At 36.2% G+C, this 27,864-nt stretch overlaps 1 long non-coding RNA gene across 1 annotated transcript; it reads left to right on the top strand.

Moving 5' to 3' along the window:
* Window positions 1-21,804: 21,804 nt before the first annotated feature.
* Window positions 21,805-25,872, top strand: LOC105740684. The gene is made up of 3 exons (XR_001116757.2): window positions 21,805-21,835; window positions 23,621-23,800; window positions 25,246-25,872. It is a non-coding gene; the product is annotated as an uncharacterized LOC105740684 (long non-coding RNA).
* Window positions 25,873-27,864: the final 1,992 nt, after the last annotated feature.

The raw sequence follows: 27,864 nt of genomic DNA, 5'->3' as shown, positions 1-27,864 counted from the left end.
CTAGATTAGCCAACTCCTACCTGACTGCAAAAGTGAGCAAAGCCAGCTGAGATCAGCTGAGCCCAACCTAGAGACATGCAACTCACAAATAGATTAGTGACCAACAGTAAGTGTTTATTTTAAAGTCCCTGAAATTTGGCATGGTTTATTACTCAGCATTAACTAACAGATACACTCACAAGCAGGAATAGCAGTTAAGTATCAGCATATCAAAGACTGTGGGAAGCTACTCTACAGTAGCAAGACGGGAATCATGTTGGCTGTTGCTGATAGTTGCTCGAGGTGGTATAAAGAAAAGAGATGAGGATGAGAAGGGGAGAAGATCTAACAAAATGGGGAGTATATGTGATTATATTTGGGGGGCCCAGGGACTATTAATAGTGACAGGATGGCCAAAAGGTATGTAAGAATGATGAGTTATTGTGTTGCCAGAAAGTGAGCATCCACTCCACTTTGCCTTCTACATTTTGAACATAATATATGTAACTGATTAATGCAGCACAAGAATAGATAGAGGTCCTGTTCTTGTCTGTGAAAACTAAAGAGAGGGCTGATCATTTCTACTGGGTAAAGTGATGTGATACAAAGATAGCATGCTTGGACATAAGACCCTGCAATGCTGAGCCACCTGGAGGAATATGACTCGCCATTTCCACCCCCTCACCTGGAATTCACAAGGAATACTGAAGAGTGTTAAGACTTCCACAGACCATTGAATCCATTAGGTGGGAAGAAGGGAGGTTGAGTCATGTTTAGCTTCCTCTCCAGTGGAACAGAGATCTGCAGCTGACATCTGAATAGCATTCCTCTCATGTAAAGGGTGGAGGGAATGTGTCAACACCAACTGAACACCTAAGCCTTATCTCATGTAATTCTGACATTTGCACAAAGAAATTATTGGTTATCCGGGTTATGCTTAAAGGGAAACTAAGTTTCAGAGACATTAAAGAGCATACTAAATTTCACTCAGTTGGTGAGTGATAAACAGTATTTTAAATCTAAGATTGCTTGACCCTGGCCCAATAATCTTTCGATTCCACCACAACTGCCAGAAACATCCATCCACACGTCAGGTGTATCCACAGCTGTTTGGTTTGTTGTTGCTGAAATTTAAGTACAACACCTCCCTTAGCAACTGAAAAGGCCCTTAGCTACCTGCAATATTTAACAACTACTTTCTACATAAACAGCTTCTGAAGGTTTTATCTTATAGCATAGTGGGTTCCTGACAGCTTTTATCTGAGATGATGAAACAACAAAAATGCCTGGACTATGACCCAGAGCCTGCCTGGGAGGGGATTGGTCAGGTGTAGTCTCTTGGGAAGTGCTGGGGACACAGATGTTCCAGATGGTTGAGACATTTCTTTCACTAGAGCATGGAGTGTAGAATTAGCCAAAATACCCATCCTCTAGGAGGGAAATACAGATGTTCTAAAATTGTGGTATCCAACTCTTATTTTTCAGATTTCTAGGATTCGACAGAGGTTCCTGAGAGGCCATTGCAAATGTCAGGGGGAAAAGTAATTCAATTAACAACAAACAACGATAACAACATAGCTTACAATTGAACATCACCAGGCAGTGTTCTAAGAATTTTGTGTAAATTAACACATTTAATCATGTTTTTATCCTTATGAGCTACATATAACATTATCAATAGCCTCATTTTACAGATGAGTAAACTAAGACAAAGAGGGGTGAAGGAAATTATTCAAGGTTTTGCAGTAAGTGGTCCCACTAGAATTTTGTCACAGGCAGTTTTGTTTCATTGACCATGCTCCTACTCACCATAATGTACTATTTTTCAGGCAGAGAAAGTGTTTATTTTTTTAATAGCACACACACACACACAGACACACACTCACACACACACGCACACACACACCTTACATCTTCATGGGATTAGTACATCGGACCAGTAGGACTCACAGGATGCAATACCAAAGCAACTTCATTTCCCCCGTAATTGCTCACTCAAACCTGTGCCATGGATCAGACCTTTCCCTAACCCTGGATGAACTCCTGGGCAGAAAAGACCACACAGTTTCCTGATTCCCTCTGAAATAAGCAGAGAAACTCCAGGCATTTTAGTTGCCTAAAATAGTGTCTGTTCGTTGATGAATATCCCGAGTCCAGTGTAATATTTGAAATTCTGAACTTCACTCAAAGTTAAAGCCTGTACCTTCACTTGAACCTGAAATAGGTTGAAAATCCACTGATGGGGAAAGAGGGACTTTGTCTTTTCTACTCTGTTATCTCCTTCCATCCCCTACCACAGCCTGGTGTTGACTTTGAACCTCCTGGTTGAAGCCAGGAGAGAAGAGAGGTGGAGGCTTAAAAATATCCTAATTGATGAGCACCCATATACAGATAGTTTCATATTACATTGCAATTGTGAAGGTACTTCAAAATGTTGTTTACACTTATCAATATTTTAAAATTATGAAAATAATGATAGTTATTAGGACTGATGCTAAATCTGGTTACTTAATGTTATAAAAATTTTGAAATATTTTGATAACTCTACTTAAAGAGGATTCATTTGGCAATTAATTCTATGGATTTAATTTATGTACTTAAAAACAGTAACCTAAGAAGGGGTCATCTATTGCCAAAGACTGCTGAGAGAGTTTATAGCATAAAAGCACCTTGGTTTTGGGGGTTTCTTCTCCACCATATAATGTCTCAGCTGTTGTCCTATCTCCCTTCCAGACAACCTTCTTGGGTAAAGTCCCTTTAAGGTGATAAAGGCCAGTTCTCTTCCTCCTGCTCACATTGCTGACATCTCCACGGGAAACATGCACCTTTACCAGTGCTTGGCAGAAGTGCAGGTACTCTGTAACCCCAGCAGCCCCTACTCCATCTGCTGTTCAGGTCTGCTAGTTAACTGGTATGCCCTAGTAGGGCAAACTGGCTTTGCATGTTTGAAGTCCTTTTGTAACAATTGGTAAATAACTTCTGCTCTGAGCTGCCGTCAAATCCTCTGCCAATACCCTTGCCTCCTCAGCCTCTTCCCAGAACTTCCAGACCTCCCACTATTCAGGAACCTAAAAGAAAATACTTGGCAAAGCCAGACCCTGCAAGAGCTGACTCCAAATGCACAATGATTTCAGTTCTCCTTTGTCAGTGCTCAGGCCTCACTAGTTGTTGAACCCTGTGAAACATCCACACTATTCGCTACATCCAAAGGAAGCAATCTAACTCCCTAACTGGGTTTTTCCAGACTCTCTCACTAGACTTGAGGCAAGGGGACCACATCCCCTACCCCCCCTTCTTGGAATGGCGGTAGGAAAAATACTCCAACACATTTTCCTAAAGAAATTCTCTCTTTAATCTAGCACCTCAATCTTTTTATACCTTTCACGTGGCTTTTGAACCTTATATATTGAGGGTCCGTATTAAATGTTCATTCACTGAAATTACTGCTGACAATCAATCCCTACACCACACACACACACACACACACACACACACACACACACACACATACACACACACAGCCCTAACTGCTTGGCTATAAGAATTTCCCATGCAGCAGACTATTGAACTACAGATTTTTCAGCATTGGCATTTCGAAAAGCCTCAAACCTGAAGGCAGAGAAAACTAATAGCCTAAGTCCTCCAATCTAAAGATAGATTCTACTAATCCTAGGCTGGCTGCCTTGTACGACTTTGCAATGTCTCCTCCACATATGAGCCTGGCCCGCTTGCCTCTCCTGTTTCTACATTCTCAGTTCCTTGGCTGGCTCCCCCAGGGATAACTCTCAGCGCCTGCCTGATCTGTGTTACAAAACAGACATGAATAGCCAGGCCAGAGAGCTATGTACTAATTTCCTGGGTGGCCAATCCCTCTCTCTCATATCCTAGTGCCATTTTAAGGGAAAAAAAATGTAGGACATGGAATAAACAGAGGGAAACCTCCTGCTGTATTTGTTGTTAATGTGTCAGTGTTTTGTTTTGTGGGTTTAACCTGTAGAGGGCAGGCCTTTGTCTTGTTACTCTCTGGCATTTAACAGGGCCTGCCTTCAATGACTCAGCCAGGGTTTCCTTAGACAGAAAACAGCCACTTAGTGCCTTTTACACCACCAAGAAAATGAGATTATTCCTTGAGGAGATCAGCAGCTCTCGGCTGCTGTCGAAAGGGCGCTTTGCCTGTTTGTTTGGCTGCAAGGCACCACGCAGCCCAAGCTTGTTTAAAATTAGCTTCCTCATAAATCACTTGCACAATGAAGTGCCTGCCTCTGCCCTCTGACATATTTGTGTCTCTGTTTATTTTTAATGATGACATGGCTTTTTCTGTTTCCATTTGGCTCTTTACTCTCCACACTCCCAAGGGCTAACTTCTGTGCCAAAAGTACAAAATCTAAGAAACTACAGGGAAGAAAGAGTTCCTTTTCTACCAGCACATAAATGTAGTGGGGAAACTGAGTTAGCCTTGTGGGTATTTCTGGAGGAAATTGCCTCCTTTCTAACTTTGTCAGATTATAATATCCTGAAATTGAACTTTTTGAAAGAATAAGAGGCTGATGGCAATATTCTGTAACTTGATAGGGGTCTGTGTTACGTGTATGTGTTTGCAAAACTCAATAAATGTACATGTACCTTACATGTAAATTTTTACATAAAGAAAAAAGTAAACTAATAATAAACTCTAATAATATTTATACAGAACTATTTAAGAAGAAGTATACTAGTTTTCTCAATTTACTTTGAAATGCATCCAAAACTGTGATAAATTAATTGGTGGATCGATGGACAGACATGCCATAAAACAAGTAGAAAAAAATGTTAAAGGTAAAATACAGATGGTAGGTATGAGTCTGTTCCTTGCAAAATTACTTCAACTTTGCTGCACGTCTGAATTTTTTTACAATAAAATATTAGAATAAATGCTCTCTTGGTGACCCACGCTGAATCCTTGGAAACATCAGAGAGCCACAGCTTCTAAAATCCTATATTCCACCCCAATTTTATTTTTAAAAATCCATATTTGTATACAGTTAAATTTCAATAATTTATGACAACAAGGAAAACAGTATCCTTGACCCAATAAAAAGTACAAAATACAGAATATTCTAAGAGAGAGGGAAATTTTTATTAGTTAGATACATAAGAAATTTCTTCAATTTAAATGTCATATAACTAGAAGTTCTTAATACAGCTCTCTAATCCAAAATATAAAACACAAATGAAGAACAGTAAAGGGCATACAATGACCAAAACCCATATAGGATGAATTCAAATGGCCTGGGGTGAGAAAGTCTAACCTTAGTGAACCCATAGTTACTGTTGAAACAAACAAAAAAACAAACAAATACCCAGAAAAGTCTGAAGCAAGGAAAAAAACTGGAGAATTCTTCTATGAATGCTACCTTTTTGAGATAAGGTCTTTTCTTTCTTTTTTTTTTTTTTTTGAGACAGAGTCTCGCTTAGTCTCCCAAGCTGGAGTGCAGTGGCCCAATCTTGGCTCACTACAACCTCCGCCACCTGGGTTCAAGTGATTCTCCTGCCTCAGCCTCCCGAGTAGCTGGGACTGCAGGCGTCCACCACCATGCTTGGCTAATTTTTGTATTTTAGTAGAGACAGGGTTTCACCATATTGGCCAGGCTGGTCTCGAACTCCTGACCTTGTGATCCACCCACCTTGGCCTCGCAAAGTGCTGGAATTACAGGCATGAGCCATAGCACCCAGCTGGTGAGGCAAAGTATTTTTATTTCCTTATTACAACTTTTGGAGACTTCAACTTCCAGAAAACAACCAGATAATTAGAAAAGAAGAGCTCTTAGCACGTATTGCCATGGTACACTGCAAAATTACACTACTTTGGCAAGAATGTGGAGAGGAAAACTCATGGTAACAGTACATTGCAGAGGTAGTAGTTTGTTGTGCATGTCTTTTCTTCAGAATGGCAGTTGGAGTTGAAAAAGCCACCTCTGCAGCAGCACTCAATAATAGGAAAGTTGATTATTTTCCAATATGATATTGGAAGTTGTTCTAGTTATTGTACAATTAACCTGTCTTCTGGAGAAGGGAAATACACTCCTCCCATGGAAGAGAGTAAGGAAATGAACAATAAGCTAATCAACCTTAATATCTAAATGAGTTTCTTTTCACAAATCAAGACCATGTACCCTTATTGACAAACACCAGCTCTTGATAAATGTCCACTCATTCATGGATGAGTAAACTGAAAAAATTTTTAAATATATTTAATTGGATATAAAATACACCTACAAAGTAATCTTCAAAGACAAGTCTTAAAAATGACATAAGAAAAAGTAAAAGGATCAGACAAAACTTCAAATCATGCAAAAACAAAGTCTGCATTTGAGGTGGTAAATAAAGAATTAACAGTACTTGAACTTAAGATGTGAACATAAAGTACAATTTGAAAAGTTCTCAAAAAACATTGATGAAAAAGACAAAGGGAGAGAGAGAAACAGGATACAAACCATAGACTTGAATGTATTCCTCAGGAAGTACCCAAGCAGAAAGGAAACAACAACAATAAATAAATAAATAAAGTCAGAGAAAAGGTCTGAGAGCACATTGCCGAGGAGTCACTAGCATTTCAGGGAAGTTAGTGAAGAGGAGCCAAGTGTGGTTCCCTGCACAGCAGCCACGCAAAATGAGTTCAAAGGTTAAGAAAATGAGGATTGGAAAGTTTTGGTAGCTTGACCAAAGCCCAGATCTAGATTGGGATCTCAGGAATTTTATTATCAGAATCATAAATCAGAAATATCAAGTCTGTAATATTATTTGAAAATGCTGAAGTGCCACAAGTGACCATTTTGGGACTGAACTCCTCAAAGTTGTAACCTCTCTCTGAAACTCATTGTGCTTTAATATTCTTGCCACATTGCCAGGGAACAACTAAATAACTTCCTTTGCTCTATTTCATTCATCCATTTCTCCTTACAAGCAGCATTAATGTTGTGCTGCCTTATTGGACACTTTAACATAGACCTCTGTCCAAAAAAAGCATGAATTTCAGTAGTGTAGGTAAACAACTTCAACATAACATGTGGAGTACAGAGGGAGAGAGAGAAAAAACATGAGAGTCTGCAAGAAATTATCATTTGTGTTTTATAGTATTTTTCTCTTACAGTTTACCCATGTATTTATCATTTTCATAGTTCTTTTTGCTTCTTACATGTCTTACCTTTCATCGGGGAATATTTTATAATTCCCATTGGTAGCATCTGCTAGTGTTAAACTGCCTCTGTTGATTTTGATGATAAAATAAAATGACTTTATTTTACTTTTATTCTTGAAAGTTATTTCTCTGGGCATTAAACTACAGGATGGGAGTTTTTTGTTGTTGTTTTCCTTTTTTTTTTTTTTAGCACGTTGAATGTATCTATTTCTTGTTTCCATTGTAATTGAGAAGTCAACTGTCAGTAAGTGCTATTTGTTTGAAAGTAATCTCTCCTCTTTTCTCTGCCTCCTCTTAAAATTTTTCTCTTTGTACTGGGTTTTCTTTAGAATCACTATGATATGCCTGAAATATTTTTAAAAATCATTTGATATTTTTGGGTTTTCTGAATGTGTGAATTAGTGTCTTTCATCAGCTATGAAATCTTTTACACCCTTACCTCTTCAAACATTACATCTGCTTCACTTTCTCTCTTCTTTTGCTTTTGGTGTTTTTATTTCTTATATGTTAGAATTTCTATATGTCTCCGCCATATTTGTACTGTTCAATATATTAGTCCCTAGCCACATGGGGGTATATAAAGTTAAACTTAACTAAGTAAAATTAAATAAAATTAAACAGTCAGTTTTTCAGTCTCAGTAGCCACATATCAAGTACCCAACAGCTACATGTGTATAGTGGCTACTGAATTGGACAGCAAAGATACAGAATGTTTTTATTATTGCAGAAATTTCTATTGTACTGATCTATATCTGTTAGGTGTTCTGGTATATTTTCAATCTTTCATTTATTCTTAATTTCTGATTTTTCATAGATTTTTGACCAATCTTTTGTTCAATAGTTCTCTATCAACTCTTCTTAATTTGCTGTTAATTTGATCTTTTTATTTTACTTTAATTCTAGAATGTATATTTTGTTAATTTTTTAATCTATGATATCACATTTTATGGTTGCCGGTTCCCTGCCAACATTTTAAAGCTTGACTTTCATCTCATTGTACATAGTGAGCACAGTTGTTACATAGTCTGCCTAGTAATTCTATTTTTTGGACTTTATTGTGTTTGTTCCTATACTGTATTATTTTTGCTGTTTTTTTTCTTATGGTATTTCAACTCTTCACGTATCCAGTTATTTCTGATTATGTGCTGGACATTGTTTCTAAAAACTAACTTTTAGTAATAAATTCAAGACTTGATTAAAGTTGTCTTCCTCCAACAAATATATTCATTGCTTTTGCCAGAATCCTGGGCACACTATTTTTGACCATTTAATACAGGTTCATGCTTTAGGTTTTCTGTAGAGCAGAATGATGCAAAACTGTCATCTTAACTACCAGACTTCAACCCTTAAAGTTTCAGTCCAAAGTGTTAGTGTCCTCTCAAGATCCTCCCCCAAAATGTACAGAAGCTGCTAATGACAGAAAAGAAGAAATATATAGTAAACATCAAACAATGGAGAAAAGTATCAAAAACAAAAGCTCATTCTTCAGAATTATTAATAAAACAGTCCCTTGAGAGACTGGCCAAAGAAAGAGAAGGCACAAGTTGAAATATAAAAACTTGCACAAATAAGAAATAATAGAAATTGATTTAAAATCTTGACATAATCAAGAAATACAATAAATTGATAATATATTAAAATTTTATAACAAAAGTAACATTGAATTATGAAACAATAGAAACTACAAAATGCCAATAATTAACTAATCTATAACTTTTCACCCTGTAAAATAGTTTTATAAAGGGCTAACTACACTTTCAAAAAACAAAAATTCTTATTTTCTAAAACCATTGTACGTAATATAAAGAAATGTTCTTTAACAAATTTTCTGAAAATAATGTAGCCTTTATATCAAAAACCAGAAAAAAGACAGCATAAAAAGTGTATATTAGTCAATATTAGGTAAAAACATGGATGAAAATATCAGTTATTAACAAAATATTTCTCATATCCATCAAACTCACATAAATTAAATTTCTAGCAACTCCCAGTGCCACTGAACTTATAGGGTACCTGGAACATTCATCTATTGCCAGTAGGAATGTAAACAGTACAACAATTTTTGGGAGTGATTTGGAAATATCCACTAGAGTAATGCCCAGTAATAGTGGAATGGATTGATAACTTGTGTGTATTAATATAATGGCATACTATATACCTGTTACAATTTATACACAATTTCTTTTTGACTCAACATACACACATTTCAAAAATGCAAAATCAAGTAAATAAACCAACGTGCTGAAGAACATTCAAAAATTATACTATTTGCACAAATTTCAAAAACACACAAGACAATACAATATGCTGTGTGTGTGTGTGTGTGTAGATATACAGAACATATTTATACATCAACTGTAGAAAGGCAATTGTCTTCTGGGAAGGAGACTAGGAAAGGAGATCAAGAAGGGATACAATGGGGACCTGAAGTCTGTCTGAAAAGAAATATTTAAAAATAATCCGAAGCAACCGAGGCTAAATATAAGCATTTTAATATTTAGGTGGACAGTGTTTATTAGGTGTAATATTAGACCTTACTTTATAAAGTAACTATGAGGACTAAGTGAATTAATGCATATAAAGGGCTTAAAGGACAAAGTAGGTACTCATTACATGCTGATTTTCATAATTGTTACTCATTAGAGATGGTGAATTTCTAGACAGCAAAGCCCACCTATTATTTATCACTGTCCCTTATGCATAGTACAGGATCTAGCACAGAGGAGATGCTCAGTAATTTGGTTGAATGTGTCCACACATCATAAATTGCTCTCTTCATCTCAAACTCCCTAATGGTCCTCGCCTACTTGCATGGATGTAGGTGAATGACGAGTGTAACAGATTGGCATAAACAACTGGTAGAAATGTTAGGGCTTAGTATTTGACTCTTACAACCAGTTCCATATGTGACCTGGTTTATGGTTTCAGGGCAAGTGATTACTTTTAAGTAACCAACCAGCAGAGTTTATATGTGTTTCGAGATTCTTGGAAGAAGGTTGATTACATAAATGCCAACTATATTAGTATTGATTTCTCAAAGAATAAAAAGAAAAACCAAAAAAATGGTCAGCTCAATCAGCTATTTATTATTTCTTCTGTTCTTTAAAATTGTAAGAATTTCTGAGGGGTGGGAATTTCAAAGCGATTTCAAGATCATCATATATAAAGCATTCTTTAGTATATAGGGTCTTAAGGAGGAGAAATGGGCTTTGGCTGACTTCACCCACAAGCTGAACTCCATAAATATTATATAGTTAACACACAATCCAGATACTTTAACTTCACAGAGTTCAGGAAAGAACAGCTTTTGTTTATGGTGAGTTTTCTTATGTGTTGAATATAAAGTACCAATTAAAGTGTAATCGGAATAGCTGTTTGAATTTTTGGCAGCATATCAGAAGGAGTTACGGAAAGCAGGGCCTTTTCAATGATAGATATGATTTTGCAGAGGTCATGCTATGGCCTGGATAGGGCATGTCTGGCCTGATTTCAAACCATAAATGCATGCGAATGTAGGGAAATGAATCCTGTTCCAGGGCCTATATCTTCATTGCCTTAGAAATGGTTTTTCTATTTCCAAAGCAATTCTGGTTTTCAGAATAATTTGCCTGGAACTCAATCCCCACATGCTGATGAGATCAACTGAGGTCTAGAATGGCTAAGACACTGGGGCAATTCTTGTAGATTTGCCCAATCTTTGTAGATTTTGATTTGGAAAAGTATTCAACCCATTGGAACCTAAACCATTCTCCCTCTCCCTAAAATGTTTTCATAGAACTGAGTTCCCCTTATTTTCAGAGTTCTTACATCAATTATACATTAAGTGAATGCCTGAAAGGATCAGGACTGATTATAGGGAAGAAATGAGGTATGTTATGGAATAAAAGACTAGAAATGGAAAATAAGTAGAAAATAGAAAAAGCAATGAAGCAAACATGCATGGTTGACATAAACGTGGAGCAGAAACTACAACAATAGGTTCTTGGATAGTGCCTCTGAATGGGACAAATAGTCACTCTGGAGTCTCAGTAAAAATCTAAAGAGAGAAACCTGATCCAAGTTAAAGGTATAGTCAGCGACTAGCTCAACTTCTAACAGCTTCCAAACATCAAAAATATGCAGTTGACCTTGTAACTAGGATTGCATATGGCACCCAGCCAAAACCCGCCAGCCCTCTCCAGGGCAAAGAGTGACAGCTTTGCTGTCCTGCAGTTGAAACAAGTGGGAGCTCATATTAAACTGTGCCAAGCAGGGCCTGCCACTAAGCTGAACACCTGTAATTCACCCATCTGTGTCCCTCAAGTCCTCACCCCAAAGTAAATTGATTCTGAGCTCTAACAGCTGTCTGGGGGACTCTGCTGGGCTGCTCCCAGCAGGAAAGGCTGGGGGAGATGATAAAAGCTGTGGGTGTGTTTCCAAGGTCAGAACCCAAAGAGGGAAGTTTTTTTGATTCTTTCATTTGTAGAGATGACAAAAGTGGTAGTGGGTGGGATGCATAATTTCCAGATCATTTAAGTAACTACCAGACATTGTTTATCCCATCATATGATTTGAAAATCAAGATAATCATAGTTGATGAAAGAGGAGAAAGCCTGGGCAATGAGGGTCCCTTTCATCTAGGAGTGTAAAGCAAAGAGTAGGAGAAATGGGGTACAAACTTAGAAAATGAAAGTCATATGCAGTGTCTCTGTAAAGGTAAGAGAATTTCAAGAATATTTTAAACATACATTCAATGTAGACTACCATGTTCATATCAATGATAGAAAAATAGATATGTAAGTTTTATGAGCAATAAATTCAAGTTTGGAAGAAAGAAACATACACATATGGTCACCTGCAATGGGTATTTATAATATTAGATGTAAAGTATTTATAACAGCAGACTCTTGCCAACATCAGCAGCCATTGACATAAATAGATTACTGTAGATTACTAGAAATAAATGAAACCCTTGTATTCTATATAGGTGATATTCCAAAAGTAAACAGAATTTTAAAGGCTGAATAGCCCAGGCTCTCTTGTAACTTGAGCCATAGCCACACTTTTGGTTTGCAAGCTTACATACTATTTCGTTTCTGGAATTTTTTACATGCTTTTGAGTAAAGAGCCTTGTTTATTGTTCAGATAACTTTTTTATCTGCTATTACTAAACAGGGAATCTTCATTTATTCATTACCTGTCACACATTTATTAATTTTGTTTAAAACTATTTATTGTCCTGGTCCTTGGGATATAGTGATAAGTAAGAGCATTAGTCTCTGCTTGCAGGCTCGTACTCAACAAGTGGTGACTTTCAATGTACTTTTGTGTTTATACACACATGGGAAAACTAGAAGCAATAGATTGCGTCTAAAGCAAAATGCTAAGAAAACAGCTTCTAACTGAAGGCATCTCTATGAGAAGTTTGACTGAATTTAGCCGATTTCCATTATCACAAACACTTACTGAATAACTACCTATGCTTTGTCTTTGGTGAGCCACAAAAGTGCTGAGATTCATTCATAGGGCCCCATTCTAAATGGGATCAACCTACTGGGAAAAGACTCTGCAGTCCTCTTTACATGAGCCATCAATTTTTCCTTCATCTGTGTACAACTGAGTTGTCCAGCACATACATTTAAGTGCCTATAAGATATTAAGTACATTGCTAGGCAGTGGGAATAAAGAGTGCTGTTAGTCTCTGTCCATTCATCTGCACATCTATCCTTTCATCCATTAATCCAATTCGGACATTTAATGAATGATAATCGTGTGTTAAGTGTTTATGCTGGACTGTGGAGAAAAAATAAAACAACATAGACAAACTTTATTACCTCATGGAGCTTACATTCCAGAAGCAGACATAAACAAAACATAAGAAAAACAACTAGATATACATGAAACTGACAAATTCTGGTATTTGGAGAGATCTCTATTTTTAGAACTATAAATCTCAAGAAGTTCTGAGAGACCCTCCTGCTGTACAATGAACAGTCTATGAAGGTAAATATTTTAGAGAAAATGCTGATTCCACAATTATTAGGAAAGATGCCAGAAGCATCCCCCAGTTTCCCTCCCCTACACAGACACACACATGCACACACACACATACACACACAAAGCAAACAAACAAGAAGTAAAGGAACCAACAACAAATATGAGTTGGTCAGCTTTGAAATGAGGAATCTAAAGGTACCAAAATCAGAATGCTGGGGGTTGATATTTCCAAGGCTGGGCACCTGGATTTTAAAATATTTTATAACCTTTCATAATTTTTCTCTACATGGCCTAGTAAAGAGAAGAATGCCCTGGGCATTCAGTTGATACCCCACAAGGATGACTACTCAAGAATTAGGGTTTGAGATGATTCAGCTCTTACAAAGACTGATCTTCATGAATGGACTCTTTGCTCTCTGCTTGGATTAAGGTGATTTTTCCCTAACCTAAATGCCTACCAGGTACACAATTAGATCTTCTCTAGAAGAATATAAAGCCATGCAGAGCCTTAATTATTACACTTTTTCAAACTCAATATCCATTATTTAATAAAATATAATTACTGGGCATATAGGGATAGAAGGAAAAATAACTAATGATCAAGACAGAGAGAGAGAAACAAAGAGACTAGAAGCAGACCCATAGGAGAGCCAAATATTGGAATTAATAGATAACAAATTTAAAAATGTTTATGATTAATAAATACAGGAAATTAACTGGTAAGATTAATGCACAAAATACACATAGGACATGGTGAAAATGTCAAACACTCTTGAGTCCAGTGGGAGTTCCAGAAAAGGAGGAGACGCAACACATGACAAAGCAGTAAGGCAAAAAACAAAACAAAACAAAAAACACTCTCAACAAACACACACATTTTAAAGTGTACATTGAATACTTACCAAAATAGATTATAAAATCTTTCTCGATTTTTTAAAAATTGAGATCTTAGAGCACGTTCTTTAGCCACAACAAAATTAAACTAAAAATCAATAACAGAAAGCTTTCCAGAAAATACTCAAGTATGTTTTTCCATTTGTTTGTGTCCTCTCTGATTTCCTTGAGCAGTGATTTGCAGTCCTCCTTGAACAGGCCCTTCACATCCCTTGTAAGCTGCATTCCTAGGTATTTTATTCTCTTTGTAGCAATTGTTAATGGGAGTTCATTCATGATTTGGCTTTCTGCTTGTCTATTATTGGTATATAGGAATACTTGTGATTTTTGCACATTGATTCCATATCCCGAGACTTTGCTGAAGTTTCTTATCAGCCTAAGGAGATTTTTGGTTGAGATGATGGGGTTTTCTAAATACAAAATCATGTCATCTGCAAACAGAAAATTTGACTTCCTATTTGAATAGCTTGTATTTCTTTCTCTTGCCTGATTGTCCTGCCCAGAACTTCCAATACTATGTTGAATAGTAGTGATGAGAGAGGGCATCCTGTCTTAAGACGGTTTTCAAAGGGAGTGCTTCCAGCTTTTGCCTGTTCAGTATATGATATTGGCTAAAACATTACATCCTTATGGATAGGAAGAATCAATATGGTGAAAATGGCCATGCTGCCTAAAGTAATTTATAGATTCAATGCTATTCCCATCAAACTACCACTGACATTCTTCACAGAATTAGAAAATACTGCTTTAAATTTCATATGGAATGAAAAAAGAGCCAATATAGCCAAGACAATCCTAAGCAAAAAGAACAAAGCTGGAGGCATCATGCTACCTGACTTCAAACTACACTGCAAGGCTACAGTAGCCAAAACAGCATGATACTGGTACCAAAACAGATATAGAGACCAATGAAACAGAACAGAGACCTCAGAAATAACACCACACATCTAAAACCATCTGATCTTCCACAAACCTGACAAAAACAAGGAATGGAGAAAGAATTCCCTATTTAATAAATGGTACTGGGAAAACTGGCTAGCCATATGCAGAAAACTGAAACTGGAGGGCTTCCTTACACCTTTTACAAAAATTAACCCAAGATGGATTAAAGACTTAAATGTAAAACCCAAAACCATACAAACCCTAGAAGAAAACCTAGGCAATACCATTCAGGACGTAGGCGTGGGCAAAGACTATATGACAAAAACACCAAAAGCAATTGCAACAAAAGCCAAAATTGACAAATGGGATCTAATTAAACTAAAGAGCTTCTGCACAGCAAAATAAACTCGCGTCAGAGTGACAGGCAGCCTACAGAATGGGAGAAAATGTTTGCAATCTACCCGTCTAACAAAGATCTAATATCCAGAATCTACAAGGAACTTAAACAAATTTATAAGAAAAAACAAACAACCCCATTAAAAAGTGGGCGGAAGATATGGACAGACACTTCTCAAAAGACATTTATTCAGTCAACGAACATGAAAAAAAGCTCAACATAATGGATCATTCTCGGAGCAATGCAAATCAAAACCACAGTGAGATACAATCTCAAGCCAGTCAGAATGGCAATTATTAAAAAGTCAAGAAACAATAGATGCTGGGGAGGCTGTGGAAAAATAGGAAAACACCTTTACACTTTTGGTGGGAATAGAAATTAGTCCAACCATTGTGGAAGACAGTGTGGCAAGTCCTCAAGGATCAAGAACCAGAAATACCATTTGACCCTGCAATTCCATTAATGGGTGTATATCCAAAGGAATACAAATTATTCTACTATAAAGACACATGTACATGTATGTTTATTGCAGCACTATTTACAATAGCAAAGACATCAAATGCCAATCAGAGATAGTCTGGAGAAAGATAATGTGAGATATATATATATATAGATATAGATATAGATATAGATATCACGGAATACTATGAATATTTGGAATATAAATTGTTCTACTATAAAGACACATGTACATATATGTTTATTGCAGCACTATTTACAATAGCAAAGACCCAAATGCCCATCCGTGACAGTCTGGATAAAGATAATGTGGTACACATACACCATGGAATACTACACAGCCATAGAAAAGAATGAGATCATGTCCTTTGCAAGGAGATGGATGAAGCTGGAAGCCATCATCTTCAGCAAACTAACACAGAAACAGAAAACCAGTTAAACAGTGAGAACACATAGGATAAAACAAGGAAGATTAAAATATATTTTAAACTGAATAATAACAAAGACACATAATTTCAAATGCTCACAGAACATCCACCAATATAGATTATATATTATATATAATGAGTTCATAACAATTCTGTTTAAAATATTTGAAATTTTACATAGTATATTCTCTAACACAACAGTATTAAAAAATTAATAGCACAGAGATTTCTGAAAAAAATCACTAAATATTTGAAATGTAAATATTATACTTCTAAATACATGGTTCAAATAAAAAGCAGCATAAAACATAACATATTTTGAATTAAATGATATTGAAAACACAGCATGACAAAATTTGTGGGATGTAAATAAATCTGTACTAGAGGGAAATTCATAGCTTCAACTTCTTATACTGCAAAGAAAAAAAGGGTTTTAATTTCAGTGATCTGGTAGGTGTTAAGAAACATCTGGAGGTGACATCACTCTTGATGGTGAAATGTAAGGGCATACCCCTCTAACCACCTATAGTCAGCATAATCCTGGAGAGCCTAGCCATGAGACTCCATATAGAAAACTCTAGAAAAAAAAGTTTTTTAAATACTAAAACCTACAAGTGAATTTAGTGACATTGCAGGATACAAACTCAATACACACAAATCAATTGTATTTTATATAATAGCTGAAGACACATGGAAACAAAATTTAAGACCACACCAGTCACAATAGCTTCAAGAAGAATGTAATATTGAGAAGAAAATTGACAAAATATGTGCAAGCCCTATATACTGAAAAACACTAAATAAATCTTGGTGGATTTTAAGGCTAAAATTTTTTAAATGCCAGTTTTACTCAAGTTGATCTAGAGATTCAACACAATCCCATTCAAAATCTCCACATGCCTATTTTACAGATATTTAAAATTTTATTTTTTAATTTATACGGAAAGTTAAAGAATAGCCAAAGCAATGTTGTAAAAGAATAACAAAGTTGGAGAGCTACTTAATACATTATTTGATTTCTAGATTTACTATAAAACTAGTTATCAAGATGGCATGATATTGATGTAAGCATAGATATATAAATCAATAGAAGAATAGTGAGCCCAGAAATATATTAACACATATGAGCTAAACTGATTTTTGACAATGATACCAAGTTGATTTAATGGGGGAAATGATAGTTGTTCAAAAAATGGTGCTGAAATAACATCCACATGAAAAAAAAATCTCAAATTTTACTTCATCCTCTGTGTAAAATCACTCAAAATGGATCATATACCTATATAAAACGTAAAACTACAAAAGTTTTAAAATAAAATACAAGATAAAATCTTTAAGTACTTGAATTTGACAAAAATTTCTTTGATAGAAAATGGTTTACGCTAACTATAAAAGAAAATAAAATGATAAACTGGACTTCATAAAAATTAGATTCTTTTCAGCAAGTGCCATTAAAAGACAACAAAAAGGCAAAGGTACAGACTGGAAGAAAATGTCTGTAACATATATACCTGAGAAAGACAGAGTGAGGAGTACAGAAAATTAACTGGGGAGGAGACACATGCTAGAGAACAAGAATTTGCTGAACACTTTTTATGTATCTGATACTGTACTTAACTTTGTTTTTAAAGATAGGCTATTGGAGTTTAGAGAAGCTTTCCCAAAGTGTAACAACTAAGGTATAAGTCTTTCCTTCCATTCTTTAACAGATGAGTCTCCCTTGGTCATACTCAAAAATTACTAATAAGGGAACAAGTTGGTCCTTTAGTGTTTTTTTAAGGAAGACTAGAGGATAAGAAGCTGGGCATGGCTACATGTGAGATCACGAAGACACTTACAGAAATCCTTTTCCTTCTTATTCTGTCCCTGAAACCATATGCATTTATAGTGGTTTTTATTCTTCCTGATTTATTTTGAGGTCTACCCTAAGCTGTAAGCCCTAGGTAGGATAAGTTTATTCAATCTATAAAATCTAACTAGAGTTGGTAATTTTTTTTTTTTTGAGACCAAGTATCACTCTGTCACCCAGGCTGGAGTGCAGTGACGTGATCTCGGTTCACTGCAACCTCTGCCTCTGGGGTTCAAATGATTCTCCTGCCTCAGCCTCCTGAGTAGCTGGGATTACAGTGCCTGGCACCACTGCTGACTAACTTTTGTATTTTTAGTAGAGACAGGGTTTAGCCATGTTGGCCAGGCTGTACAGCCAATAATTTAATACTAGATAATGTTTAACCACTATATTTGAATTTTACCATTAATTTCCACATTTCCCTTTTAAATCTAAGGTGTGACTCCATAAAAATAGATTTCAGTCTTGTCCCTCATCCTTGCTACTGGAAGTGTGAACCATGGCCCAACAGCATTGGCATCACTTGGGAGCTTATTAGAAATGGGAAAGTCAGGACCCACTCTACACCTACTTCATCAGAATCTTCAGTTTAATTAGGTCTCAGCTTATTCAAATACACATTAAAATTTGGGAACCCTGCTGTTTATGACCACATAGAAAAACAGGAAACAGGACAGCTTCCTGCTCCTATAACTGCAAAGGTATGAAAGCACATCCTTGGGATGTCTAGACTATAGTCTACCACTCTACTGGACTTGACCGCTTGCAGACCATGTAGAAGACTTTGGACAGGTCGTTTAGCATCTCTCAGCCTCAATTTCCTAACTATAAACAGGATGACTTCGTTATCTTCATAGACTTGCTGTGAGGATTAAATGAGGCAACATTCATAAAATACCCAAGGCAAATGCTGACACGGTGTTGGTTTTCAATATATGCAGTCTTTTCAAGTGGTCAATAAAGAATGATTCTATTTTGCATTAAATAAATAACGAAAGTCAGTGCCTTAAAGCCAATGCAAACCCTTGACATTTCCTCACATCAAGGAGCAGGATCATTTGCCTCTTTTTCTACGTGTTATTTTTTTCTTTGTGCAATGGTCTCAGTCTATGAGTGGCGGCAGGCAGAACTAGGAAGAGCCATTGCCTTTTAGATTGTGGCCTCCCTCCCATCCGTGTTCCCAAACGGCCTACTTAATAACAAGAGCAATAGCGGGGTTCATTACGCATGCAGCTCTGCAATCATTGCTGAGGAGAAAATTAGTTTGATGCCCCGAGCGACAGTTGAACTCTAGAAAGTGCCTAAATAAAATAAAAGACAAGGAAAATGTATACATATACATAAATGTAATAAAGAGTTCAATGAGAAAAGTTATGAAGAGGCCAATTTCAAAACTTACCCTTTTCCTGGTGCTTCTTGATTTTTTAGGAATGGTGTGTTGGTTACTAAAAAGTCTGTTTATTTAATCAAGAGTTGCCTTGTCTCTAGCATTGTGCAGGTCCATGGGAGGTCTGGGAGGCTCAAGCATGTACACACATGCATATTTTAAAACAACACGGATGAATCTGGAAGCCATCATCCTCAGCAAACTAACACAGGAACAGAAAACAAAACACCTCATGTTCTCACTCATAAGTGGGAGTTGAACAATGAGAACACATGGACACAGGGAGGGGAACAACACACACTGAGGCCAGTAGGGGCATGGGGGCTGGTGGGAGGAAGAGCATTAGGGCAAATAGCCAATGCATGTGAAGCTTTAAACCTAGATGATGGGTTGATAAGTGCAGCAAACCACCATGGCTCACCTGTGCCTACATAACAAACCTACACGTTCTGCACTTGTATCCTGGAATTAAATAATAATAATAATAATCATAATCATAGGTTGCCTTCTATGAACTGTTAAAAAAAGATTATTTTGCCATTATTTTTGGTTTACAGAAGAGTTGCAAAGAAAGTGTAGTTCACCTAGCTTCTAATGTTAACATCTTCTATACCACGGTAAATTTATCAAAACTAAGACATTAACATTCATATACACTATTAACTAATTTAATAGGCATTCTTTGGATCTCCCCATTTTGGTTTTTCTGGACCTGGATCTAATCCAAGACATATTGCATTTAGTAATGTATGCTTAGTCTTCTCCAGTCTAGAAGAGTTTCTGTCTTTCCTTGAATTTCATGACCTTGATGCTTTTGAAGAGTACCAGTCTGATATTTTGTATAATGACCTTAATTTTGAGTTTATCTGATGTTTTCCATGAACAGACTGAGGTTATTAATTTGGGGGAATGAATACCACAGAGGTCATGTACCCTTCTGATATAGTTTGGATGTGAGTCCCTGCCCAATTCTTGTATTAGAATATAATCCCCAGTGTTGGAGGTGGGGCCTGGTGGGAAGTGACCGGATCATGGGGGCAGATTTCTCATGAATGATTTAGCACCAGCCCCCTTGGTACTGTCCTAGGAGGACATGAGTGACTTATCCTGAGATCTGGTCGTTTAAAAATGTGTAACACCTCTCCTTCTCTCTCTTGCTCCTGCTCTGGCCATGTGATATGCCTGCTCCCCCTTTGCCTTCCACTATGATTGTGTTTCCTGAGGCCTCCCCAGAAGCTGAGCAGATGCCAGAATCATGCTTCGTGTACAGCTTGCAGAACTGTGAGCCAATTAAATCTCTTCTCTTTATAAATTATCCAGTCTCATGTATTTCTTTATAGCAATGTGAGAATGGCCTAATACATCATCTCATCACATCTTATCAGCAGCACGTGATATTAAAATGTCTTATTACTGGTCATATTAACCTTGATTATGTAGTTAACGAGTGTCTCCAAATTTCCCCGCTGGAAAGTTATTATTTCCCCCTTTCTCTACCCTGTTATTAATATTTATAAGAAAGTTACTAAGTCTAGTTCACAGTTAAAGGGAGGGGAAGGGAGTTGGGAGGTGTAGTGAGACAAAAGACCTCTTATAAAGACAAGATATATATTTCAGAAATCATTAGCTCACCAAGAGGCCATGACAGGATGGACTTTCTATTCAGGAGTAAAAGAAAATAAGTTATAGAGTTGACAAGCACATGATTTGGTTGAGGGCTTCCATTTAGGCAATATTGTTGCCCTTCAATGATTGTGACTTTTTTCTCCTTTCTGCTAAGATTTTTTGTGATTGTTTTGATCTTCTGGTGAATTATCATGGTGATAGCAGCATTTTTGCCTTGTGCAATGCTTTAAATGTTATAATGTACACACACACACACACACACACACACACACACATTCATATATATAATCCCTCCTAACTTTTTTTTCTAGTTTTTCCTTTTGCTTTGAAAACCATACACTTCTCCAGCATACTGTTAACACTACTTAAAAAGTATCTTAGCCATTTCTTTTTTTAACTTTTAACTTTTAAATTCAGGGGTATAAGCTCAGGTTTGTTACTTAGGTAAACATGTCATGGGGGTTTGTTGTACAGATTATTTCATCACCCAGGTATTAACCCTAGTACCCATTAGTTGTTTGTTCCCTGATCCTCTCCCTCCTCCCATCCTCCACCCTCTGAAAGGTCCCGGTGTGTGTTATTCCCCTCTGTGTGTCCATGTGTTCTCATCATTTAGCTCGCACTTATAAATGAGAACGTGCAGTATTTGGTTTTCTGTTCCTGCGTTAGTTTGCTAAGGATAATGGCCATTATCTTAGCCATTTGAAAATAATGATTTAACCTCTCTCACCTTCATTGTCATTTTAGAGGAAACTACCAATTGGTGTCCTGCTGAGACAAAGTATGTAGTTCACTTTTATTTTTCTTTCTTTACGTACATGTAGAAACAAACATACAGTTCTAAGTTTTGAAAATTAAAGTTTAGGAACATATTTGTGTTACTTTAACATTAATTTTACATTACATATCTTTGCAAAATGCTGAAATTTGCACTTATTTTAACCAGGCAGAAAACAAATAGGACTGGATTTCTAAAAACTGTTTTTTTGTGCTTTACTGAAAGTTGTTTTCCCTCTTTCGCCTTTATTTGATATGAATTTTGTCTCTTTTCTCAACCAAAAGGAAGCACATTTTTCAAATGTATTTTCTTCTCTTCCCATACTTTGGCTCCTTGCAACCAAGAACAGCATAATTTTCTATGTATTTTTTATTTTACAAAGAATTATCTTTTCCTTTAGGGTAAAGCAACTTGGATTCATTCATTAAAAAGAAAAGCAAAAATAAATAAAACACATTTTTAAAAAGCAAACAAAAAAGTACACAGCTTATTCTTGTCAAAACTTTACCAACATGGCTATTTTGTCTTCTAGCATTTCAGGTTTTAGATTAAAAGCCTCAGATTAGACAAATTTTTGTTCCTCCCAAGATGTCAACATATTTGTATTTATATATTTTAAAAATTCTTGTAAGTTTTATTATTTTTCACCAAAATGATTTTAGCGTTTAAAAAAATCCTTATCATTAAAAAGGTGAAGAATATAGACCATTAATTCTATTATTTTTAGGTACTTCTCAGTAAATCTCTGCAATTTACCAATACAGTTTCTCCCCCATATTAAGGAAATGTCTCTTATTACGAATGTGGTTATTGTCTTTCTTTTCATTTTCCTAATCTTTCCAAGACTCTTTCCTCAGGAGAACCTATTATTTCTATTTTAGGTCTCTATTCTTTGTTCATTCTAAAATTTTCTTTCTTGCCATTTTTATCTCATTGTTCTCCTACTTTTTATTCTCAGATGTTTTCTCAAAATATCCTCCTCGCTACTGATTCAACATCCCTACAATCTCAATTATACTCTTTTCTGTGCTGTGAATATTGCTGGGATTTTAAAAATGTTCACTAATCCTTAATTCAGTTTATCTCTAAAAACGTGTGTGTGGGTGAGTGTAGGGAAATGCAGGGAAAATAAATAATTAAGGAACACACACTGTCTCCTTAATTATTTCTTTTCTCTACATTTAAGGGTCATATCTTTCTACATATTTGAGTATAATAGTTTCTTAAAATTTTCTTTTGAATACTGCAATTACTGATAGTAGCTTACTTTTTTTGAGATTTCTGAAACTTATCTTTCCTATCGAGCCCTATAAGTTCTCTTTACACGTATGTTTATGTCTATATCTACTTGTCTATTTGTGTATCTATCTTTGTAGAGAGAAAGACTTGGACAAGTTACTTACAAGGAAGTTATTGGACAGTTATTTTTTTTGTGAAATATGGTCTATTTTCATCTTTGAAAATTTGATAACTGATATTATATATATGGACTTTAAAAAATTAATATAGGCATTAAAATGGTTTTACATTTATTAATTATTGGAATTTCTTATTTAATAAATTGCCTGTTGATGTATTTTCCTATTTTTTCTCTTGAGGCATTCATAATTTTATAGTTAATTGGCAAAACTTCTTTGCTTACCAAGAATATTAATACTTTTTCTGGAAAATGCCTAGCAAAGACTTTTTGTCCATTTAAAAATTTTCCAGTTTCTTGTTATTTATGACTTAATGACATTTCAGAACTTTAATACACTAATATCTGTAAATCTCTTCCTTTTTCCTTAGAAAATATTCTCACAACTCAAGACAAGTTAGATATCCACTTGTGGGAACAGTGCTGAAGGCCTGGACTAAGATGGTAGCAATGGAGACAGACTAAAGGTCAGCATAACAGTCAACATTAACGGGGTTGAATCAACAGCACAAAGTGCCTGATTGGAAATACAGAGTAAATTACAGTGAGAAGTGTGTTGCTGTCCAGGTTTCTATCTTGAATATGTAGACGGATGATGGTCAGCAAGCAAGAAAACAGGCAGAACAATTTTAGAAACTGAGAAAATGTATTTCCAATGGAACTAATTAAATCAGAGTCCGTAAATAGCATTCTAAGATACAGGAGGCTGATATGGTTTGGATTTGTGTCCCTGCCCAAATCTCATGTCAAATTATATCTCCAGTGTTGGAGAAGAGGCCTAGTGGGAGGTAATTGGATCATGGAGGTGGATTTCCCCTTTGCCGTTCTCGTGAGATCTGGTTGTTTAAAAGTGTGTAGCACCTCCCACTTCTCTCTGTTCCTCCTGCTCTGACCATGCAAGATGTGACTGCTTCTCCTTTCACCATGATGTTTCCTGAGGCCTCCCCAGTCATGCTTTCTGTACAGCCCACGGAACTGTCAGCCAATTAAACCTCTTTTTAAAATAAATTACCCAGTTTCAGGTATTTCTTTATATCAGTGCATGAACGGACTAATACAGAGGCAGAAGCACATTTGCAGGCAGAAATGGGAAAAAAAATATATCAGAAGAAAGGATAAGAGGAAGAGCTTAAGAATAAGTATGTGCAAATTTTAGTTGATGCTGGACTAAGGAGAGGTGCTAATGGATTCAGATCCTGGGGGATTCTGGACAAGGATATGGTCCAGAGATCAATGGGAAGGAGAAGAAAATTAATAAACTTGACTTAAGGACTAGGCTGTAAGTTGAGAAATGTAATGTTTATGCTAATATTTTTACAGAAAAAGCTGTTATCATTCTCAGTTTTGCAACCTGATTCAGAGAAGCTAAGCCATAGGCCTCAACCCACATGGACTACGTGGTGGCATCTATTTAAATTCATATTTATTTGTTCTTAGCACTTTTGTTGCGGTCGCTATGCTACCTCTAAGTGGGACTTTGACTTCCTACAAAATTCACTGTTACACATCCAGGTAGATGTGAATACATGCTGCATTAATGTCTGTCACCCATAGTCACTGCATGGGAATTTGGCATGACAGCACTGACAACATGCCTACTATCTTTAGGTTAAAGTGGATATGTTATCATTACCCTATGCAAAAGAATCTGATCATTGCCCTGAAGACAATTTTGTTATCTCACATTGCATATGTGATCATTACCCTGAGGGCAGAGATGAAATCATTGGCCTATAGGAATACCTATCATTATGGCTTGGTAAGTGGAAAAGTGATAATTAACTTGCACAAATAGATGGGATCATTGCACTACAGACAGAACTGTTATTGCATTTCCTGAAGAAATGCAATCTCTAGTGTGCAAAAGACAATGTGTTATCTACATTTATGGTAGAGATATGCTCCTTATATTGCCCATAATGATGATATCAATTGCATTTCAGGTGGAAATTAGGATTGTTGCATTGCTGATAAACTTGTTATAATTACGTTGCAGAAAGAGATGCAATCATTCCCTTGCATATGGTGCGTATGAAGATGGGATCATTACAGGAAAGGTCAAGGAGATGCAGTCATTATGCTCTATATACACCCATTTTCATCGCTAGAGGCTGAAGATGGGATGCTTTCTTTGCTGGAAGACCTATTACCTGTTAGGTTGCAAAAGATGGGATCATCATCCTAAACAATAATTTAGAGTCCCATAACAATTTTAAGTGTACTGTTCATGAAAATTTGAATACATTGTATTGGGAATATAACGGAAGTGAGATGCCTCATGTCATGAGAAAATCTGACATACACTCCTTAAGCAGGAGAGGCCATGTGGGTATGGAAGCCCTGAAAGGGAGCAAAAAACAGCCAGACCCTAGCTATTCCAGTCATCCCAAATGAGGTGCCAGACTTGTGAATGAGGCCATCTTGCATCATCTAGGCCTAGTAGAGCTGCCAACTGACTGCAAACACATGACTCAATGCAGTTAATGCCACATGGAGCAGAGACAAGCTGCCCAGCTGAGCCCAGTCCAGATGACAGAATCATGAGCAAATAAGGTTGTTGTTCTTTTAAGCCACTAAATTTTTGGGTGATTTGTTACGCAGTAATAAATAACTGAAACAACTATGTACAGTTTAATGATCTGAAATCAATCCATAGTGTTATGATAGCTTTTTTAACAAAATTGAAATGATAACTTATTCATTTACAATGCAAATCAATTTAATGGCAATAGTTACAACTGCCCTGAAATGATCTAAAGCCTCATGAAGTTGATTTAATATCTAGCTATCCAACATACTTAATCACATGTTCACAGTTGATGAATAGTGACTGAATCTCCACGAGCAAGATAATAGTAAAAGCTCTTTTTTTCTCTCTCTTTCTTTTTTTTTTTAGATGAATAATTTTACATTTACACTGAGAAAAAGTTAAAGTTGCAACTCTGTTTTCACACTACCTGAGGGATCTTTGTAAGTTACATAAACCCTAAGCCTCCTGTGTAAGTTGAGGAAAAAAATTCCAAACTCAGTGTTATTGAGAGGATTAAATAAGATAATTTATGCAAAGTTTTAACCATAGTTGCTAGCATTTAAACTTTAACTCTTGTCCATCTCTCTAATGTAATTTAAAATGATCTTACTCTTCAAGGGTTGATCTAACAGAATATTTGTCAGACATAAAGACCAAGATTTGTCCCAGTTGATGAACCATGGGTATAACTCAACAGCATATTGGCAGTTTTTATTTTCTGTTAAGTCTGGATCCATTCAATTAGTGATTTATTTCTTAATTTGTCAAACATCACATTAACAAAGTAACATCTTTTCTATCCATATTGTGGTTACAAAAATGGATAAATTATATTTGAATTTAAAAAGTTAATTGCCACCAAAGAAGACAAAAATAGAGAAAAATAAAAGATATATGTCAAGAAGGAATAAAGAGGCTGATAACATGAGATCTCTTCTAGCTTTGAAACATGTCTTGTGAAATGACTAAAATTTTGAAAAACTAGGATCAAGTGTTGGCAAGGAGATGAAGTAATTCTAAGTCTCATCCATTGCTAATGGGGTACACATTGGTTTAACCAGTTTGGAGGACTGTTTGGTAATGTCTAAATATTTATTAAAGTTAAACCTACTCCCAAGTCTTATAGCCCAGAAATTTCAAATGTCTTCCAAAAGATCTATACAAGAATGTGTATAGCACCCATAGTCATAACTCCCTAAAACTGGAAATGGCCCAAATGTCCATAAAAAGGGAAATGGATACATGTATCATTACATATTTATCTAATGAATTGCTATATAGCTGTAAGAATGAGCAACCCACTGATAAATGCCACAATATCATGAATCACATAGGGATTATGCTGCATGAAATAAGCCAAAATAAAAAATGTCTTATTTCACTTATATGAAGTTCTAGAATATGTAAACATTATTTATGATGACAGAAATTAAAATAGCAGCTCCCTTTGCATAGGGGGAGGGTATTGATTATGGAAGTGTATGATAAAACATTGTACATTGGTGGAGTGTTCTATATCTTGACTTGAGTGGTTACTAGGATATATGTCCACAAAAAAGTTATCAATCCATACTTAAGATTTGTGCCCTTTACAATATGTGTGTTATACAGCCACTGAAAATAAATTGATAGACAAAAAGTAATGTCTTCTAGATTCCATATGGAGAGGACTGGTGAAGCCAGCATTAGGCATGATGGGGATGTGCATAAATGTGTATGTTATCCACTGAGACACAGATGCTGAAGCACCAGAAGATTAAAGGCACTTCTATTTGTTTCTTCTACCAAGCTGAAAGGACAGAACCCTTCTTCCACAGAACCAGGACAGTCCAGGGGAACGTAGTCCTTCGATGGAAAGCTACGCTTCCTATTTTCTAACAAAGAGGCTAGTTCATGTTGACCACCCGGTTTTGGCCTGCCTGCCTTGCTTTTTATTCCGGCCTGGAGGACTTTCAGGGTTGAATATCCACTCAAGCCAAATCCCAAGAAGCATAACCTGCTATTAGACTCTTGTCACTTATCGGGTGAGGGGCTGTGCGGCTGCTCCAGTGCTTCCCCACTTGGGTCTTGTGACATACCCTGGGG

This window comes from Nomascus leucogenys, chromosome 13 (genome assembly GCF_006542625.1).
Source record: "Nomascus leucogenys isolate Asia chromosome 13, Asia_NLE_v1, whole genome shotgun sequence".
In the NCBI taxonomy this organism is placed as follows: Eukaryota; Metazoa; Chordata; class Mammalia; order Primates; family Hylobatidae; genus Nomascus; species Nomascus leucogenys.
This window is presented reverse-complemented; position numbering and strand designations above follow the sequence as displayed.